Source organism: Pleurodeles waltl, chromosome 4_1 (genome assembly GCF_031143425.1).
Source record: "Pleurodeles waltl isolate 20211129_DDA chromosome 4_1, aPleWal1.hap1.20221129, whole genome shotgun sequence".
NCBI classification, from domain to species: domain Eukaryota; kingdom Metazoa; phylum Chordata; class Amphibia; order Caudata; family Salamandridae; genus Pleurodeles; species Pleurodeles waltl.
Window position 1 is genome coordinate 672,145,566 of NC_090442.1, and position 22,793 is coordinate 672,168,358.

The 22,793-nt window shown below is 44.1% G+C and overlaps 1 protein-coding gene across 1 annotated transcript in view; it reads left to right on the forward strand.

Annotated features, from left to right (window-relative positions):
* The window catches only part of NUP107 (nucleoporin 107), a 394,223-nt gene that overhangs the window by 213,965 nt on the left and 157,465 nt on the right, over positions 1-22,793 (forward strand). The window lies entirely within an intron of this gene.

Here is a 22,793-nt window from a genome sequence, read left to right on the forward strand (position 1 = left end):
TTAAAGAAAGCCACAAAACCTCTGAAGAGGAGTATCAAGTACAACCAATACTTGAAGTTATAGATGAAAGGCAGTCCAGGATCCACATCCATACGGAAACAGGCAGAATTCAGACAGCACCTCCTCTAAATCCAAAAAGAAAGCTAGCCTTTCAGGAGGAATTGGACACTATGAGGCCTCCAGCAAAAGTGCCAAAGCAGAAGGAGAAACCACCACCCCCTCAATCTTCTAATCCTCATTCTCCTCTTCACTCTCCACACCTACCTACCTCCTACTAGTCCTACACCAGTGCAGTCACCCACTCACTCGTTTGACTTACAACAGGACAATATTGATCCATGGGACCTTTATGATCCAGATCCCATTCCCAGTAATGACCCAGACAGCTATCCCTCTAAACTTTCACCACCTGAGGATAGCACTGTCTACAATCAAGTTATAGCTAGGGCTGCATCATACCATGGGGTCACCATGCATACAGAACCCCTAGAAGAGGATTTCTTGATTAACACCCTATCCTCAACCCACTCTAAATATCAATGCCTTCCCATACTCCCAGACATGTTAAAACACGCAGATCAGATATTTAGTGAACCTGTTAAAGCATGTATAATAACACCCAGGATAGAGAAAAAATATAAACCTCCACCCTCTGATCCTGATTATATCACCCATCGGGTACCTCCAGATTCTGTGATTGTTAGCGCTGCCAGAAAAGGAGCAAACAGTCAGTCACCAGGGGATGCGCCCCCACCTGATAAGGAGAGTAGGAAATTCAATGCTGCAGGGAAACGAGTTGCATCGAATCAGTGGAGGATAGCCAACTCACAAGTACTGTTAGCTCGCTATGACAGAGCCCATTGGGACGAGATGCAAGATATAATCCAGCATCTCCCCAAAGAAGACCAAAAAAAGGGCACTATTAGTAGTGGAAGAAGGGCACGCCATTACTAACAATCAAATTTGATCTGCCCTAGATGCAACAGACACCACTGCTAAAAGTGTCAATACTTGCTGTCACAATGCGCAGGCATGCATGGCTGAGATCTTCTTGATTTAAAAACCAGAAATACAGCAGGCTGTGTTAAATAAGCCATTCAATAAAAAAACATCTTTTTGGGCCAGAAGTTGACACAACCATCGAAAAATTAATAAAGGATTCAGACACAGCAAAAGCAATGGGCACACTATACTCAACACCAGACAGGGGATCCTTTCGGAAACCTCAGTTTCGAGGTGGATTCAGACCACAGACAACAGAGGCATCCACATCACAGGCAAAGCCAACCTACCAACCACAATACCAAAGAGGTGGTTTTAGGGGCATGTATAGAGGGCAGTACCCCAGAAATAGAGGGAAATTTCAGATGTCTAAGCAACCTCCACAGCACCCTAAACAGTGACTTATCTCATTCCCTTTCACTCCACACCTCTCCTGTGTAGGGGGAAGACTGCAACAGTTCCACACAAATTGGCAAAACTTTACCACAGACAATTAGGTACTATCAATTATCTGCAATGGCTATTGCCTAGAATTGATCACGCTCCTCCAAATATACCACCAAACTATCCACAGAACACATCAGTCTGTTACAAGAAGAGGTCCAGTCTCTACTACTCAAACAAGCAATAGAATTTGTACCACAATCTGAAATTGGGACAGGAGTTTACTCACTATATTTCCTAATTCCCAAAAAAATGGCACCCTCAGGCCAATATTAGATCTCAGGAACCTCAGTCTTTACATCCTGTCAGAACATTTTCACATGGTAACTCTACAGGATGTCATCCCACTACTACAAAAACATGATTTCATGACAGCATTAGACCTCAAAGATGGTATTTTCATATACCCATCCATCCTGCATACAGAAAATATCTCAGGTTTGTCATTCAAGGAAAGCACTATCAGTTCAAAGTGTTGCCCTTTGGAATAACAGCTCCAAGGGTATTCACAAAGTGCCTAGCAGTAGTCACACCCTACCTAAGAAGACAACATATACATGTCTTTCCATATCTAGACGATTGGCTAATAAAATCAAACAGTCATACGTGATGCCAAAATCATACGCATTATCTAATACAAACCTTGCACACACTAGGGTTCTCAAACTACCAAAAATCACATCTACACCCGGCTCAAATACAACAGTATTTGGGTGCAATACTAAATACTCAGCAAGCGCTAGCATGTCCAAATACACAAAGGATACAAGCTTTCCAAAATGTAATCACACAAATACAAACAAATCAACAATACACTGTCAGATTTGTCTTGAAAGCTTTAGGGATGATGGCATCATGTATTGCAATGGTTCCACACCCAAGACTAAACATGTGGCCCTTACAACAGTGCCTTGCACGACACTGGTCACAGGCACATGGTCAACTTCAAGATCTAGTGTTGATAGACCATCAAACATGCATGTCCCTTCAGTGGTGGAATTCCTCAAATCTAAGCAAAGGGCGGCCATTTCAAGACCCTGTGCCTCAGACCAGAATTACAACAGATGCATCAATGATTGGTTGGGGAGCTCACCTAAACAATCACAACATTAAAGGGAATGGGATGCCAAACACAAACAGCTACATATAAATTACTTGGAGTTGTTAGCTGTCTTCCTAGCACTCAAAGCTTTTCAACCTCTTCTCACACAGAAGAATGTTCTTATCAAAATAGACAACATGACAACCATGTATTACCTAAACAAACAGGGAGGGACACATTCATCCCAACTCTCCCTTCTAGCCCAGAAAATTTGGAAATGGGCAATCCACAACCAAATTCACCTGTTAGCACAATACATTCCAGGGATACACAATCAATTAGCGGATATCCTCAGCAGAAATCACCAACAAACACACAAATGGGAGATTCATCCTCAAGTACTTTAAAAATACTTTCAACAATGGATAACACCAAACATAGATCTGTTCGCCACAAGCGAAAACACAAAATGCCAAAACTTCGCATCCAGACACCCACATCCCCTATCCAAGGACAATGCTCTATGGATCAATTGGTCAGGGACATTTGCTTACGCTTTTCCCCCTCTCATTCCATTTCTAGTCAACAAGTTGCGTCAAACTTCACTCAACATGATACTTATAGAACCAACATGGGCACCTCAACCGTGGTACACAATATTATTAGACCTGTCAGTAGTACGACACTCCAAACTCCCAGACAGACCAGATCTGTTGACACAAAACAAAGGCCGAATCAGGCACCCAAATGCCAAGACACTCAATCTAACAATTTGGCTCCTGAGGTCATAGAGTTTATAAATTTACAACTCCCATCAGAATGTATGGAAGTTATTAAACAAGCAAGAAAACTCACTACTAGACAGTGCTATGCAAACAAATGGAAGAGATTTGTATATTACTGTCAATCTAAACATATTGACCTCCTTACAGCATCAATACAAGACATCGTATGCTATTTACTTCATTTGCAAAAATCTTACTGCAATTTCAGCATATTTACAAAATATACAGCACAGCTCCTTATTTAGAGTTCCTGTCATTAAAGCTTTCATAGAGGGCTTAAAACGCATCATTCCACAGAGGACACCTCCAGTCCCCTCTTGGAATTTAAATATAGTGCTTACACGACTTATGGGCCCACCATTTGAACCCATGCACTCCTGCCAAATGCAATTCTTAACATGGAAGGTTGCCTTCCTAGTGGCAATTACTTCTTTAAGAAATCTAAGCCTTTACTATAGAAGAACCGTTCTTCCAAGTACACAAGCATAAAGTTGTACTAAGAACAAACCCAAAAATTTCTTTCAAAGGTCGTATCACCATTTCATATAAATCAAACAGTGGAACTACCAGTCTTCTTCCCACACTTATTTCTGTGGCAGAACGAGCTCTACATACATTAGAAATCAAAAGAGCTTTAATGTATTGTAGAGACAGAACTAAACCATTCAGAAAGACTATTTGTAGCCTTCCAAAAACCTGATACAGGCAATCCCATGTCAAAACAAGGTTTAGCAAGATGGATTGTAAGATGCATCCAAACATGCTACATTAAAGCCAAAAGACAACTTAGTTACTCCTAAAGCACATGCTACAAGGAAAAATGGTGCTACAATGCTTAACATATTTCAGTCATTGGTGTATATACCCTAAAAAAGCCAGTCACTTGGTCAACACCACATACAGTCACTAAACACTACTGTGTACACGCTTTATCACGACAACAAGCCACAGTAGACCAAGCTGTACTAAGAACATTATTTCAAACAACAACTCCTACAGGTTGAGCACCACTCATTTATGGGAGGACAAACTGCTTTGTAGTCAATGCACAGCATGTGTATCTGCAGCTACACATGCCATTGAACGGAAAATGTCACTTACCCAGTGTACATCTGTTCGTGGCATGTTCTGCTGCAGATTCGCATGCACCCTCCCACCTCCCTGGGAGCCTGTAGTCGTTTAAGTTACAAATATTTGTACATATGTGTATATAAATTAATATTAGCATGGACTTCTTTTACTCTGTATCTATATACTCTATCACTCCTTCCTTTACCCTCTGCGGGAAAACAATCTAACAATGGAGTCGATGCCCATGTGCAATGGAACCGAAGAGGAGGAGTCACTCGATCCTGTGACTCCAACACTTCTTCAAAGAAAAACAACTTATAACACTCCGAGCCCAACACTAGATGGCAGAATAATGCACAGCATGTGAGTCTGCAGTGGAACATGCCACGAACAGATGTACGTGACATTTTACATATATATGTGTGTGTGTGTGTGTGTGTGTATGTATATATGTGTGTGTGTGTGTGTGTATATATATATATGTATATATATATATATATATATATATATATATATATATATATTCGATGGCATGTGTAGCTGCATATACACATGCTTTGCACATCCCGCCATCTAGTGTTGGGCTCGGAGTGTTACAAGTTGTTTTTCTTCGAAGAAGTCTTTTTGAGTCACGAGATCGAGCTTTCGGCTCCATTGCGCATGGGTGTCGACTCCATCTTAGATTGTTTTCTTTCCGCCATCGGGTTCCTCTTCACTCCGCGTTTCGGAAAGTTAGTGGAAGACTCGGAAAATTCGACGGTATTGTTTGCGTTCGGTATCGGGTTAGTTACAACAGATCGACACCGAATTTTGAAGAGCTCCGGCGGCCCTTTGGGGTTTTCGATTCCCCGGCGGGGCCTGGTCGGCCTGACCACGTGCGTCTTCAAGGCTAATGGAACGGACCCCATTCCGCTTCTGCCCCGAATGTCACAAGTATCCTTATACAGATCAGCATCTGGTCTGTAATTTGTGTTTGTCTCCGGAACACAAAGAGGATACCTGTGAGGCCTGTCGAGCGTTTCGGTCCAGGAAGACCTTAAGGGACCGAAGAGCAAGAAGACTACAGATGGCGTCGGTGCCGACAGGACAAAAGCACATGGAGGAGGAAGAAGAAGAAACCTTCTCCATCGAGGATTCGGACTCGGAAGAGGTCGATCCTGAACAGACGCCGAAAACCGTGAGTAAGACGTCGATACACAAAACTCACGCAAAGACCACTAAAGCCCAGAGGACGCCACCGCCGGCAGGCCATGGCTTAACCCGAAAAATAGGTGACCGAGCATCGGCACCGAAAAAGGGCATGCATGTGTCGAAGTCATCCGACTCCGGTCGAGATACCGGCACAGAGCTCACTCGACACCGGGTCAGAGCAATCTCGGCACCGAGAAGGCGTCACCGAACCAAGTCGGCACCGAGAGATCAGTACGCCGAAGAGCAAAAAAGTGTTGTCGGAACCGAAAAAAGCAGCTGAAAAGGTTTCGGTACCGAAACATCCAGCCTCGGAACCGAAAACAAGTTCCTACACAGAGGAACAAGGCCTGTCCTCACAAATGCATAGATTTAGACAGGAGCTAGAGACAATGGAGCCAGATTACACCCAAAGAAGGCTCCACATTCAAAAGGAGACAGGGAAGATCAGTACTCTCCCTCCGATACGAATGAAACGGAAACTTGCCTTCCAAGAAAAAGACAAGCAGCCACAGGCAAAGGTGGCAAGACAAGTAACCCCGCCACCATCTCCACAACGCTCTCCACAACCATCACCGGTAGCCACCCCACCAGTGATGCAGTCCCCAACTCATACAGGGATGAGTCGGGATGATCCAGACGCGTGGGATCTTTATGATGCGCCAGTGTCAGATAACAGTCCCGACTGTTATCCAGCTAGACCATCACCACCTGAGGACAGTACTGCCTACACACAGGTGGTGTCAAGAGCAGCAGCGTTTCATAATGTCACCCTGCATGCAGAGCCAATTGAAGACGACCTCTCATTTAACACACTGTCATCTACACATAGCCAGTACCAGAGCCTCCCCATGCTACCTGGAGTGCTAAAACACTCCAAACAAGTGTTTGAGGAGCCTGTGAAAGGAAGGGCCATTACTCCAAGGGTGGACAAAAAAATATAAACCGCCACCAACAGACCCTGTGTACATCACACAATAGTTAACACCAGACTCAGTGGTAGTAGGGGCAGCTCGCAAAAGGGCGAACTCACACACCTCAGAAGATGCACCGCCTCCAGACAAAGAGTCGTAAGTTCGGCGGGGAAAAGAGTGGCGGCACAAGCAGCCAACCAGTGGCGCATTGCCAACACCCAGGCCTTGTTGGCGAGATATGATAGGGCTCATTGGGACGAAATGCAACATTTTATAGAACATTTGCCCAAGGAGTTCCAAAAGAGAGCACAACAAGTGGTGGAGGAAGGACCGAGTATCTCGAACAATCAGATACGGTCAGCAATGGACGCAGCAGACACAGCTGCTAGGACTGTAAATATAGCAGTGCCAATACGGAGACATGCATGGCTGCGTACATCAGGATTCAAGCCGGAAATACAACAAGCCGTGCTGAATATGCCATTTAACGGACAGCAGTTGTTTGGGCCGGAGGTGGACACTGCTATCGAAAAACTTTAAAAGGACACGGATACAGCCAAAGCCATGGGCGCACTCTACTCCCCACAGAGCAGAGGCACATTTCGCAAATCACAGTTTCGAGGGGGGTTTCGGGGACAAAGCACAGAACCCACAACCTCACAAACAAGGCCCACTTATCAGAGCCAATACCAGCGGGGACGTTTTCGGGGACAATATAGAGGGAGACAGTTCCCAAAGAGTAGAGGGAAGTTCCAAAGTCCCAAAGCTCCACAAAATAAACAGTGACTTCGGCGTCACAAATCCCCAACACATAACACCAGTGGGGGGGAGACTAACCAAGTTCTACAAAAAACTGGGAGGAAATAACAGACATGTGGGTCCTAGCCATTATCCAGCATGGTTATTGCATAGAATTTCTAGAATTCCCTCCAAATGTACCACCAAAAATACACAATATGTCAAAACAACACATGGATCTTCTACAACTGGAGGTCCAAGCGTTGTTGCAAAAAGGGCCAATAGAGTTGGTACCAATACATCAGAGAGGAACAGGAGTTTACTCACTGTACTTTCTCATACCCAAAAAAGACAAAACTCTAAGACCTATATTAGATCTCAGAACATTAAATATCTACATCAAATCAGATCACTTTCACATGGTGACACTGCAAGACGTAATCCCATTGCTCAAACAACAAGACTACATGACAACACTAGACCTAAAGGATGCATACTTCCATATACCGATACATCCTTCACACAGAAAATACTTAAGGTTTGTATTCCAAGGGGTACATTACCAATTCAAAGTGTTGCCATTCGGGATAACAACTGCGCCAAGAGTTTTTACAAAATGCCTGGCAGTAGTGGCTGGTCATATCAGAAGACAGCAAATATATGTGTTCCCGTACCTAGATGATTGGTTAATCAAAACCAACAAGCAGGCACGGGGTTCACAACACACAAAGTATGTAATAGAAACCCTTCACAAACTAGGTTTCTCACTCAACTACAAGTCACACCTTCAACCGTGTCAAATACAACAATACTTAGGAGCGACAATCAACACAACAAAAGGGATTGCCACTCCAAGTCCACAAAGGGTACAGGCATTTCACAAGGTAATACAGGCCATGCTCCCAAAACAAAAGATACAAGTCAAGATGGTGATGAAACTACTAGGCATGATGTCCTCATGCATAGCCATTGTCCCAAACGCAAGATTGCACATGCAGCCATTACAACAGTGCCTAGCATCACAATGGTCACAGGCACAGGGTCAACTTCAAGATCTAGTGTTGATAGACCGCCAAACATACACCTCGCTTCAATGGTGGAACACTATAAATTTAAACATAGGGCGGCCTTTTCAAGACCCAGTGCCTCAATACGTAATAACAACGGATGCCTCCATGATAGGGTGGGGAGCACACCTTAACCAATACAGCATCCAAGGACAATGGAACACTCAGCAGAGTCAGTTTCACATAAATCACTTAGAACTACTTGCAGTATTTCTAGCGATTAAAGCATTTCAACCTATAATAACCCACAAACACATTCTTGTCAAAACAGACAACATGACAACGATGTATTACCTGAACAAACAGGGATGAACACACTCAACACAGTTGTGTCACCTAGCACAGAAAATATGGCATTGGGCGATTCACAACTACATTCGCCTAATAGCGCAGTTCATTCCAGGAATTCAGAACCAGTTGGCAGACAATCTCTCTCTGGATCGCCAACAGATCCACGAATGGGAGATTCAACCCCAAATACTAAACAGTTACTTCCAAAGATGGGGAACACCACAAATAGACCTATTTGCAACAAAAGAAAACGCAAAATGCCAAAACTTCGCATCTAGGTACCCACAGGATCAGTCTCAGGGCAATGCGTTATGGATGAGTTGGTCAGGGATATTTGCATACGCTTTTCCCCCTCTCCCACTCCTTCCATATCTGGTAAACAAATTGAGTCAAAACAAACTCAAACTCATACTAATAGCACCAACTTGGGCAAGACAACCTTGGTACACAACACTACTAGACCTCTCAGTGGTGCCTCATGTCAAACTACCAAACAGACCAGATCTGTTAACTCAACACAAACAACAGATCAGACACCCAAATCCAGCATCGCTGAATCTAGCAATTTGGCTCCTGAAGTCTTACAATTCGGACATCTAGACCTTACACAGGAATGTATGGAGGTCATAAAGCAAGCTAGAAAAGCAACCACTAGACATTGTTATGCAAATAAGTGGAAAAGATTTATTACTGCCATAATAAACAAATTCAACCTTTACACGCATCTGCTAAAGACATTGTCAGCTACCTACTGCAATTACAAAAGTCAAAGCTAGCTTTTTCATCCATTGATACATCTCTCCGCAATTTCAGCTTATCTGCAAATTACGCACTCAACTTCACTATTTAGGATCCCAGTCATAAAGGCTTTTATGGAGGGCCTGAAAAGAATTATCCCACCAAGAACACCACCAGATCCTTCGTGGAACCTCAACATTGTCTTAACACGGCTCATGGGTCCACCTTTTGAACCCATGCACTCATGTGAGATACAATATTTAACATGGAAAGTAGCATTTCTAATTGCCATCACATCTCTAAGAAGGGTAAGTGAAATACAAGCATTTACCATACAAGAACCCTTTATTCAGATACACAAGCATAAAGTAGTTTTAAGAACAAATCCTAAGTTCTTACCAAAAGTCATATCACCGTTCCACTTAAATCAAACGGTAGAACTACCAGTGTTCTTTCCAGAACCAGATTCTGTAGCTGAAAGAGCACTACATACATTAGACATCAAAAGAGCATTAATGTACTACATTGACAGAACAAAACAAATTCGGAAAACAAAACAATTGTTTGTTGCTTTCCAAAAACCTCATACAGGGAATCCAATATCCAAACAAGGCATTGCCATATGGATAGTTAAATGCATTCAAACCTGTTATCTCAAAGCAAAAAGAGAACTGCCTATAACACCAAAGGCACACTCAACTAGAAAGAAAGGTGCTACCATGGCCTTTCTAGGAAACATTCCAATGAATGAAATATGTAAGGCAGCCACATGGTCTACGCCTCATACGTTTACCAAGCATTACTGCGTGGATGTGTTAACAAAACAGCAAGCCACAGTAGGACAAGCAGTACTATGAACTCTATTTCAAACAACTTTAACTCCTACAGGCTGAGCCACTGCTTTTGGGGAGATAACTGCTTACTAATCTATGCAAAGCATGTGTATCTGCAGCTACACATGCCATCGAACGGAAAATGTCACTTACCTAGTGTACATCTGTTCGTGGCATGAGACGCTGCAGATTCACATGCGCCCACCCGCCTCCCCGGGAGCCTGTAGCCGTTTTGAAGTTGATCTTGAACATTTGTAAATTTGTAAATATATCGCTTTAAACCACATTATGTACATACATATTTACTCCATTGCATTGGCACGATTACTATAATACACAACTCCTACCTCACCCTTTGTGGGGAAAACATTCTAAGATGGAGTCGACGCCCATGCGCAATGGAGCCGAAAGGGGGAGGAGTCCCTCGATCTCGTGACTCGAAAAGACTTCTTCGAAGAAAAACAACTTGTAACACTCCGAGCCCAACCCTAGATGGCGGGATGTGCAAAGCATTTGAATCTGCAGCATCTCATGCCACGAACAGATGTACACTAGGTAAGTGACATTTTCCATATATATATATATATATATGTTCGATGGCATGTGTAGCTGCAGATACACATGCTGTGCATATCCCGCCTTCGGAGCCGAAAACAGGCTCCTACTCTGAAGAACAAGACCTTTCAGCACAACTACAAGGCCATAAATGTGGACAAGAGCTAGAAGCGGGGGAGCCAGATTATACACAAAGAAGGCTCCATATTCAAAAGGAAACAGGGAAAATAAGAACTCTCCCTCCTATAAAGATGAAAAGGAAACTTGCTTTCCAAGACAAAGAAAAACAACCACAAGCAAAAGTGGCAAAAGCAGTAACTCCACCTAGCTCTTCGCCACAACCATCACCACACCACTCACCGCAACTGTCACCAATTGCAACCCCCTGTGATGCAATCTCCAACGCACACAGGGATGAGCCAGGATGACCCAGATGCATGGGATCTATATGATGCGCCAGTATCAGACAATAGTCCAGACTGCTACCCAGCAAGACCATCACCACCTGAAGACAATACTGCCTACACGCAAGTGGTGTCCAGAGCAGCGGCTTTTCACAATGTGGCACTGCACGCTGAACCCATTGAGGATGACTTTTTATTTAATACTTTTTCGTCGACACAGTCAATACCAAAGTCTGCCAATGTTACCAGGGATGTTGAAACACTCAAAACAAGTATTTCAAGAGCCCGTCAAAGGCAGAGCCATCACACCTAGGGTGGAGAAAAAGTACACAACCCAATTTGGCAGAAAGGTAGCTCTTGTCCCAGCTCTTGTCCCAGAAAGAGCCCTTTTTGTTATTTGGTGTAAATCCGTTCAGTAGTTCTTGAGAAATTGAAGAAAATCCAAATTTGTATGTATAGGGACGTGAAGGATTTGCGACCCCTTCCAATCTTGTGCTGAGATTAGATTGGCGCCAACACTTCAAACCAGGAAGTGTTGCCAGCCATCTTGCCTTAGGGCACGAGTTAGTTACTTCAGATAACTCTAACTGGTGAATTTCTGTGGTTTTGTACGCTTTGTGTGAGCCTAACTAGAACGTCCCTGTACCCCTTGTTTAAGTGAATATATATCTCGCTTTCGCGCTGGTGTCATTTCCATTCTTTCTGCCCCTGCTGACGTGGATCACCCCCTAAGACTTCCGGGTTTAAGGGACACCTTCAATGTCTATTTATGGTCCCTCACCTTCAAACGAACAGGAAGGCCATCGGCAACTGTGAGCCGAAGACGTGGCGGTCCTGGTTGAAGTCAGGAGGGCAGACGTGCTCCTTGGACCGATCATCAATGTCTTGGGGCTCAGGGAAGTCCAGGAATTCCCACAAGGAGCATAAATAAATTGAAGCATGGGTCTCCTCCATTCTGCCACTTGGGGTCACACGGCACCCCCACGCACCTCTAGGCCATGGAATCATATCCCCCTGCGGGGAACCGAACCTAACGCTGATCCTGCTTCGGCCTCCCCCTGGATGGACAGCAATTCCACAGTACCTCTAGCATCTGAAGGTGCCCCTGGACCACATTTTCAGTGCCACATTGGATTCCTCTGGAACGCCTTTCGACCTCACTGTGGGGGTCTCCAACTTGTCTAGCATCAGCAGATCCATCCTCGACCTCACCTTGAGTCTATCTTAGTCTTGGGATCTGCTGAATCTGGGCCTTACGTCATCCGCGGTCTGCATTTGGCATTTTGCACAACGCTATGTTTGTTGCCACTGCTGCACATATCTATGCTGGGCCCGATATCACTGATGTCAGAAGAGGAGCCAGTTTTTTTGTCTGATTCATAGAATTGAGCTCCAACATCCAGACCTAGACAATATGCCCTCTCTGAACTGGACTATACCCCACATTATGTTTTGGGAGACAGTTTTGATGATGATAACTAACATCATAAGGACAATATTTTATATGATCTCCAAGACGCCAGTGGCCAAGACACCTCCCCAGACCATGGCATCACCTAATCCCATTATGGCTAGTGCAGAGTTTGCCTCCTTCTCCACAGTAATGCAGAGGTAGCCGTGACACTTTACCTTGTTTTGCCAACACAAGAATTCAAGACTACTCTCCTGACAGAGGTCCTTAATCCTGTGCAGTCCATGCAGGAGCCTCTGCTTCCCTGTAATGAGGCTTTAACTGATGATCTGGAGTGCACCTGATCAAAACCAGGAGATTGACCTCCAGCCAATAGATGGATGAAGAGCACAGACCACCTCCTGTAGATCCAGACTTAATATTGCAATAGCCCACTTTTTAGAGTATTGACTTTCAAACATATACAAGCCATTTGAACCCTGGTGACATTGTTTGGTTTTTCCATCAATAACCAAAGTCACACCCAACTCACACCTGACTCCTTCTCAGAGGCTTCACATTAGAGCCATCCCGGATATAGTGCCCCTCCCAGCCATCCCTCTGACTTAATGACTGCAGGACATTCAGGATATAATCCAGATACTTCCACCCTTGACCTAGACCTCCGTTAGAGAGCTTTGAAGTTTCTGAGACTCTTGGCCTCCTGCATCCTGCTTGTGGGTCACACCAGGTGGCACATGTGGGCTGTGCTGCGAGATCTGAAGTCTGTCAAAGGAAACTGCAAAAGATCTGCAGTGGTGCCTTCTCGAACGCAGTTGGAATGATGGCAGGCCCCTCTCCTTACCCCACCTAGAGCTAATGGTTGCGACTGATGCATTGTTGGTGGGATGAGATGGTCATTTTTGAGAGGTGGAGATCAGAGGAGTCTGGTCTCCAGTGGAAGCTTGATTTCACATCAGCTTGCTGGAGTTTTGAGCGATTCGCTTGACGCTGAAGGAGTTCTCCCAACTATGTTGTGCTTCAGACAACATAACCACCAAGCAGTACTGCAACAAACAGGGTAGGTGGGCTCAAGGGTGCTTTACATCTCTGAATGTGGCAAATTGCTCAGGACATCGCCCTGATCGCCCAACATTTGGAAGGATGCAGTGGGCAGAACTCTGACTCAACCTATTTGCCACCGCAGAGATCACGCAGTGTCAAGTGAGCCCTGAAGGCAGTCCTTCCTAGGAGAATCCATCCGGCTGCATTGGTGACTCGGACTCCTATATGCCTTTTCGCCCCCTACATCTCAAGCCAAAGTACTGAAAAAGATCAGGAAAGACCGGGCCTGAGTCACCTGATGGCCCAGGCTGGGTAAAACCGAGTGTGCTACCAGGAAATTCTGGCTATGAGCATCTACCCTCTGATGAATCAGCTTTCCTTTTGGGAGAACCTCCTAGCGCATCAGCAAGGCCTGATTCTGCTGTAGAGCTTGCACAACCTACACCTCTGTTGGTGGAGATCAAGTAGTGACAGTTGACGGATTTCTAGCTTCATACTGAAGAGGTTGGTGTCATTCTGGCTGCCAGATGCCCTTCCACTAAAACTGTACATTCAGGGCACTAGGAAAAGTTTGTTGCTTGATGATCCCTTCACCATGCTCAACCCTTGCAAGCAAGCTTCCCTCTATTTTGCAGACATCCTTCTAGTTTGGCTTTCATTAGCCCAGCGTGGCCTTGCTGTGACCACAGTTAAAGGTTATTTGTCAGTCTTTTCTGTCTTCCTATTTTTACTGGGTCATCCTCCCTCTTCGAGTCACCCGTTGTGATGTGTTTTCTGAAGGGGCTGATCCACATTTTCCTGCCAACACCTTTTGTGACTCTGTTATGGGACCATAATTTGGTTTTCACTTATCTAATGGTCACGCCATTATAGCCAATGCATAGTTTTCCTTTACAAGTTTTGACCATTAAGACTGCGTTCCTTATCGCAATAACATTTGCCAGCCAAGTAAATGAACAGTAAGCTTAGTGTCTCTTACAATTATATATATTTTCTAGACAAACTAGCCCTCCAGACAGGTGCCATGCCTGCTGAAGGTAGCCACACCCTTCCATATAGGGCAATCCATCACCATCCAAGCTCCCTATGCCCCACCTCAGCCCCCTGAGGAGGACCGGCTTTACTGACTTGACCTACAGAGGGCCCTTACGTTTTACACTGATTGGATGAGAGAGAGAACTTAGAGGATGGCCAGCTTTTCGTCCGTTTCTTGAGCAAAAAACAGCAAAGGGGTGCAACAAAGAAACACTTCCCAAAGAATTGTGTTTTGCATCAACACATGCTTAGGCCTAGCCAAGAAGCAGCCCCTGAAGGCTTGTGCGTTCATTCCAACAGAGCAAAGGCTGCTCCCACTGCCCTTGTGCTCAGTATGCTAGTCATGGACACTAGCCAGGCTGCTACATGGGTATCCCCCCACACAGTTGTAGAAAAGTGCCCCTTTTGACATGCCCCCCACCCCCCACCCCCCCCCCCCTCCCCCCGCCAAAAATACATTTTTTTTTTTTTTTTTACCACTGGTGCTGATGTTTTTGGACTGAAGGTGCACTGGGTTCCTGCTAACCAAGACCCAGGGCCAGTGCTCTTTCCCTGAAACAAGGTAATATGGTATAATTATTTACAACTGGCACACACTTTGGCACCCCTGTAAGTACCTAGTAAATTGTACCCCTGGTACATGGGTACTAAAGAGGGTCCCTAAGGGCTCCAGAATGTAATTATGGCACTTTAAGGGATTCTACACACACACACACACCCACACCCACACACACACACACACACACACACCCACACCCACACATTGTAAGCTGCACTCTTCTTGTGTGCCATGCCACAGTCACTGCATATTTTGTTTGTAAGACACCCCTAAGGCAGGTTCCATTATATTTTATGTGAGGACATATCTGCATAAAACAGATGCACCCATGTGATGTCTAGTTCTATTACTAGATATTGCAAGTGAACAGGGAAGCTATTTTAAGGTATGTATTGAGCACTGGTAATTACAAGTTAGCCAGCTACTTAATGGATTTACTGAAACCTATGGCGTTTGGTATCAAACACCTCATCTTAATAAATCCATACTGATCCCAGTATTTGATTTATTATGATGTACACTGAGATGGCACCTTAGAGGTGCCCCCTAAAAACCTCCTAGTCTTCTAGTGTGCAGGCTGGTGTCGACCAAACTGCCACCACAGACAATTGTCTGACCCCTGGAGGTAAGGGTCAGTGCTCTGAGGCCAGAAACAATGCCTGTTCCGGAGATAGGTGTTATCGCCTCCTCTCAGCAGGATGACTAGTAAATCAGCATATCTGGGCCGAAGGCGTCAAAGCCTCTGCCGCCCTTTGCTGTGTGACCCTGGCTTCCCCAAATCACTAGGTGTTACACCTCCAGGCTAATCACACCCCTAAGGTGGGCCGCCTGATGTGCTCCACGAAAGAAGGATTCCACTATTGTGTTTTTGGAGGAATTAGGAACTCTGGGACAGGGTTATGTCCGCTCCCCACAGGAAGTGGTCATATAGGATGTATAGTGGCCCAGGAGTAAGTATCCAATTGGCTGCTACCCTTCACTCTTCCTAAGACCCCTAAATTCAGTATTTAAGTGGCCCTGCAAGACCAGAAACTTATATTTACATGACTCAAGAAGAACAAAGAAGAGCTGATCCATGCAAGAACTGTGATTTTGGCACCAAACCCTGCCTACCTGCTCCTGTCCTAAAAACTGCAGAGACTCGACTCTTCCTGCCGCTATGCATCGTACCAAAGCCTCAAAGGACTGCCAACACTTCGCCAAACAGCCTGCAACTCCCTTGGAGTGGAGTAACTTCCCTGCACCAGCAGGCACTAACTGGCCGGTCTCCCGGTTTGCTGACCATCGTGCCCTCCTAGGGAACAACTTACCAGGAAGGGGATCCCGTGTGTCCAGGAGTGCAGTCCTGATGACCAATCTAGTCCTCAGGACGCAGATCCTGCCTGGAGCCTCCCTGCATCAATACCCAGGGTACCAAAGCCCTTGCAGCAGCCAAGGTTTATTAGGTCTCCAGCCCGGACACCAACACCGCTAAGACAGTCCTACTGACGTGTGATGTCCGCATCCTCTATAGTAAATGTAAATTAGCACTTGTATAGCGCACTACTCACCCGTTAGGGTCTCAAGGCGCTGTACTCATACCGCTATGGAACCCCTCCTGGCTTTTCCCTGTGAGGCGCCCACTCCTGAGCACCCCCAGGGTGAAGCCAGGCATCCAAGCGCTGTTGGGGCCGTTGTGGAGATTAAGCAAGCTATTGCCCAGAGTTGCAGAGTGGGACCCATGAATTAGATTAGGCACCGAGGCGAGAATTATCTGGTCAAGGGGAATTGAGCCCAAGACCTGCCGAAGCGGGACTTGAACCCTGGTCTTGAGCCAGATCTCTGCTTCAGGGGCTGCCGCTCTAACCATTGAGCCACACTTCTCCACACTGACCCTGTTGTCCTGTTTTTTTTTTTCCCATCTTCATGTCGACCTAAACAGTGAGAGCCTCCACACAAGTGACCCGCTGGACGAAATACATCTGCATCTGAACCCCAAAGCTTGAGTCCGAGCATACCAACAGTGCACACTTGCTCTGTAGACCCTCAAGAGCCGAGCCACCCTTTGGGTTTTGCTGGTCTGCCCTCCTCCCCAGTTCCCTCATGCAGCCTTTTTCCAGTTACTTTTTTCCATTGGAGTTTAGTGTATAGCTTCCAAAGCTACCACAGCTGGGAGCACCTCTGCACCCTGACACACTAAGACAGGTAAACACAAACTGTTGGTACTTTCTAGGTTCTTGGCCCTTACTTTCATTAAGTCCAGATGAAAGGTCCTGCAAGTCATTTGCTAGTCACCCTATGCAGTGTATGTTTCTACCATAGGATAACATGACCGTGTTCAAAGTTCATGCCTCAAATCTGACAGCTGTATTTTCTGTATTTTTAATACTCTCTAACTCATAGTACTCAACTGATCTTGTAGATCTTGGTGTCTAAATTAATATTTGTATCTTTGTTGTTTTTGCTAAATTGTAATTGTGGCTCTTCTTGAGTGTCTCTCTCATTTATTGACACTGTTAAACAAATGCTTAGCACTACCCTCTTAGCCTGAACCTTCTCCCCCACACAACCACAAAGAGAACATTGGACTATCTGCCTGATGTACCCCCCTACATTGGTACAGTATATAGATAGCCAGCTTTCTACAACGGTTACCCAGCATTATTGCATAGACAACCAGGTCTTCTGGGGTGGATACTTTACCCGATCTGTCCTCAAAATTTCCAGGTTTTAGCCATTCCACATATCCACCACCTACGGAGGTACTGCTTTGGTAAATATTCAAAAAGGAGAGAAATTTGAAGTTACAAATCCCTATCGGAACTAAACTTTACGTACCAACTGTAATGCCTTTTGTTGTAGAGACTTTTTCTAACTGCACATTCCTCACCGACTCAAGCTCCTCTGTCTGTGGACAGGGCTTACATAGTCAATTATATGCTCCACTCTATAAAGTGTGCACGCTGCCCTACTCCATGATCGACGGCTCCTGCATCCATTGCCACAGACACAGATCAGAAAGAAATTGACACTAGTGTGAGGCGGTGTGTGTGTATGTGTGTGTTTGTGTGTGTATTCAATGAAAAAACTAAAGTTACGGGGACGTTATAGTTAGGTTCTGAATTTACACGCGCAAAACCATAGAAATTCAGCAGTTATAGTTAGTTATTTCAAGCAACAATAACACAAGACGCTGATGTTAAGACGGCTAGAGAGTAAATGGATAATTAAATTAAGAGCAGTGTAGGAAGGATTAAATGTAGATAAAGATTTACATGTTTTTTGTAAGAATGTGCATTTTGTCCACCCATCATATTTTGCTACTTTTGAAAACTACATGTGGTACTATATTTTACATACACAATATATATAATATTTGTTCTTAAAAAATGTATTTTGGGAAGCGGCTCATTCTATTCTGTGTACAGTTTTCTGCACTTGTAACATCTCTTGTTTTTTTATGCAAGCTGTCACCTCTTCCAAATATGGCAAATAATGTATCCTCCCCGAAATTTAATACCAGCCTTATTACAGGATCTGTTATTGTCACTCTAGACATTTATTTTCTTTTGCTCTGCATCTTTCTTACAGGGATTTTCCTCCTATTAATGTAAATAATGGAAAGTGTGTTACACCATGACGTGTATATATTCCCATGTTACATCTTGTTGCTGCATTCTGTTCTTCTCCTGTTTACTCTTTTATGCCATTTTGGCTTTAAATGCAATACGTAAACAGGTTTTGTTTGTATGCATGAAACACGCAAATTCAATTCACTTGCATGTGCCTAGTGTGACACTGATTTATACTACTCCAAAATGGCAACTGTATTTTCAGGCGATCGATTTCTATTTATTTCTACCTATTTGCAGTCCGCTTTCTATGTCCACTTGCTTGGTTCGTGTTTTTCACTTTAAAATGGGTGGTGGCGCGCAAGCCCTTTACTTAAACGTTTTCACGGACTAAGTTTGAAACCGGACATTTACGGTGACTTTTTAATATACCGCGCCTAACGCACGGTGAATGTTTGCTGCCACGAATGGCATGTATTTTCTCGTGTAGTATTGTACTTTGACATTGGTGTTCAGAATAGCATACTGGTCTATTGGTATCAATGATAAGTCCTGACGATATGGTATTTCATCCCACTTGCACGAGTCTGTATATAAGTACATAGTATTATGACGGACTTTTAATATTCCTTATCAAGGCAGCTGCATAAATGGAAGTTTTGTTGATAGGGGTATTCTATTAATACCCTCGTCTAGAAATGTTTTTTGGTTGACGTTTGATTTACTATGTGTTTTCGTCTTGGTGCTTCGCACGTTTGGCAGTCTAGGCATTCATCTGAATACTTGTATTATAATCCTTGCATTTTTTTATTAATTCGTAGACTTATCAAGGTCGGCTGCTTGCAGCATATTACATGCTTTGTATATACAATGCTATTGGATTTGTTATATGTCCTGAATATAGGAAACTTTTACAGAAATCATCTACTGGGTTCAGAATTTTCTACCTTCGGTAGGTTGCTGTTGTGCCCCTTTTTTGTTCAGAATGTTCTTACTTGGCACAATTACTTTCACTCCTGGTTTATGGGTTCTTTGAGATTTTAGTGTCTGAGTGATTTATGTGTGTACTTGGGTCACTCACAAGAACTCAAGACGGTCACATGGGTGATAATGCACAATATTGCATGGAATTATGTCTTCCTGTTGGGCTTCACATAGTTTTCATTACTCTAGATATACTGCATTGGGGACCCTTTTGTGTGTTTCTTTTGTATCATTTTCTTCTTTTTTACATATTTTGGTTTCGGCTTTGTTTTTATAAGAACGGTACTCTTCATCATTTTTAGAAATACCTTGGTATGGTATCACTACACATTTCTTTCTCTATACATTTATTTTACAGCCTTGAGGAAGTCTTATTGACGAAACACGTGCCTGCTGTATTTTCATTGGACTAGCTGGTGTTCTTATGGGAAGCATATGAAAACGAACAAATTAAATTCTTCTTGATGTACTGTATTACAGTGTTGTACGTTTCTGTATAAATACACAAAGGACTGGACCTTATGGACTTTTTGGTGTGCCCTGGTATATTACTGTTCTCAAGTTAGGTTGTTTTCCAACCGACACGAATGCACCTGAAGTGGTTGTGTGTGGTACAGGTTGGCACCCTTGATACAATACGACCAAAGTTGTCACATACATACTGAAGGAAGCTCGAACCATCAGCATAACCACTATTGTTTATGCAATATAAACACTTAGGGGGTCATTATGAGTTTGGCGGATGGAAAAGGCCGTCCGCCAAACTCCCCCAGTTAGGTTGTCGCAAGTGTGGCCGCCTTCCAGTTGGACCCATTAGGATTTTCCTGCTGGCCCAGCTGAAAACACCCTACAACATTGACACCTGCTCATAATTGAGCCGGCGGCAATGCTGCATTGCGTAGGATGCACCAGCACCTGTTGCGATGTTCACTATCTGGGGTGCCCTGCACCCCCTCTCTGCCAACCTTTACATGGCAGTGCTGCCGCCGTATAAAAGGTAGCGGAGGTGGGGGACGTAATCCCCAGGACGGTGCTGCTTGCAGGGCTGTCCTGACAGATTAGGACCGCCAGTCCCTCCTGTGGAGCAAAACTGGTGGTGCTGGCGGTCTGACCATGGCGCAACCGGCACAGTCATAATGTGGCTGTCAGACCACCACACAAGCTCAAAATGACCCCCTTAATTTGCACTGTTGTGTATCACTTAGCTAGGAGTCAACTGCATATCTATGCTACATCCACTCATTGGCATATCCCTGTATTCTCACTGAGCCTGAACTTCCACTGTCTTGGAGTGGTCACGCTTGATTGAAGTATATGTATTAGAAAAGGAAGACTACAAGTTTTGCAGTGATACATCTACAAAGCCCGTATATATTCGGTCATTGAAGCAAAGATGTGATGCTAAGCCAGTGAGTGAACCTTAGACCAGGGACTGTCTGGGAAATTACTTAACCTACCACTACTTGCAGGCATCTCAAATTCTGTACTAATCTGCAGTCACGTCTATAGCCTGGACCTCCAAGGAATATAGCAAACCACTGGAATAAGGGAGGTTTGTTTGGAAAGTGGCAAAGGTTTTCTCGCTAACGTATGGCAAATAGTGTTTATTTTCAGAAGCAACCTCTTTTGTTGCTCCAAGAGTGTATTCGTGATTAAGCACTGACTTTTTGTTTATTTTTCGGGAGGATGTGAGGTTTTTATGACCACAGCTGCAAAAACTGTTGCTGAGAGCATATTTTACTTTTTAATTGTGAATTTGTAAGAAGGCTCTGAAATCATTCAATTTATGAATAATTGTTTTGGTAGTTGAAACTGTGCATCTTGCGAGGCAACAACCCTCTGGCAGTGCAGAACGTTTGTATTGCTGTGTTTTCTAAGGGCATCTCTTGCAATCTAAGTGTATTTTTCCATATTCATTATTGCTCAGCTATGTTCACATACAAGGGTACAGAGCTTGACCAGACTGAATGTAATCGGCTCTCGGCGTTTTCTCAGTATGCCTCAGAATAAATACCAGGTGGAGAGATGACAGTTGGATGCCAGAATGCAATAAGCTAGAAGTTAATTGTGATTGATTATAATTGTGACGATCTTCTCCAAATCAATAAAATTACATGTATCCCCTCCCAAATTTGTATCTAGAAGGAAGCCATTTTACTATGATTGCCTGCAAGTACCCATGTCGATTTTCTCCTAGGGATGCCTAGAGAAATGCATGGTGAATGCTTATGGCAGCTTTATGCTTGCACAGTTTGTGACCTACTAGAAATGCAAAAGTATTCCACAATTCTAGCATTTTATAAACATCTATAGCTGCTGTAGAATCCGTTACTTGTAGTAACTCTGCTCAGGCTGTCATTCAAGTAATTTGATTTTGAAAACAGATGTGAATTTATGTGCATCAGGTTAGACACAGCGGGCGATGCAGGTGGTAGCACCGCGCAAGCGCCTCGCCTACCAGCATGGCTTCTGACGGATTTCAGCCCTAATTGTGGTAGAAATCCAGCAGTGTCCATATTATGGAGGTCTTCTGGCGCCCGTGGCATCGGCGGTCTTGGGAAAAGACCGCTGATGTCATAATGAGGGCCATAGTATCATGTGGGAAGACCAAGCTAAGGATGTACATTGTTTTAGCATGGATTGGTGCATTTCTCCTTATAATTTAATTTTAAGGGCAAAATAAATCTGGCAACGTTGTTGCAAGTGAGTTGTGAATAGACTTGGGTTTTCCTCATACACTGTTAAAATCTTGGCCACAGTACAGAAGCGATACCTGGAGGAGTAATTCCCTTGTATACCAAGCTGTTCTGTTGTCTGTACCTCCCCAAGATTGTTAGTATGTGAGAAGGGCTTTGAGTGTCCAAACTGCATTTATTCTTTAGCCATGAGATTGCCTTTAAGTGTCTTTGACACCTGTAATTAGAACCATAGTTTTATTTCTGCGTTTCAGAGATAACACTGCCTCTTGCTGAACCAACAAATTAACATAATGTTGCTACAATAAATTAGCTTTTGATACCATTGGGTCCCTTTTTTCTGATACCAGCCTTCATCTCAAGAACTGTGGACTCTGAACGTACTTGCGTCATTTGATTGGCCCATTAAACAATATCATTAACTTGCATACAGTAATAAAC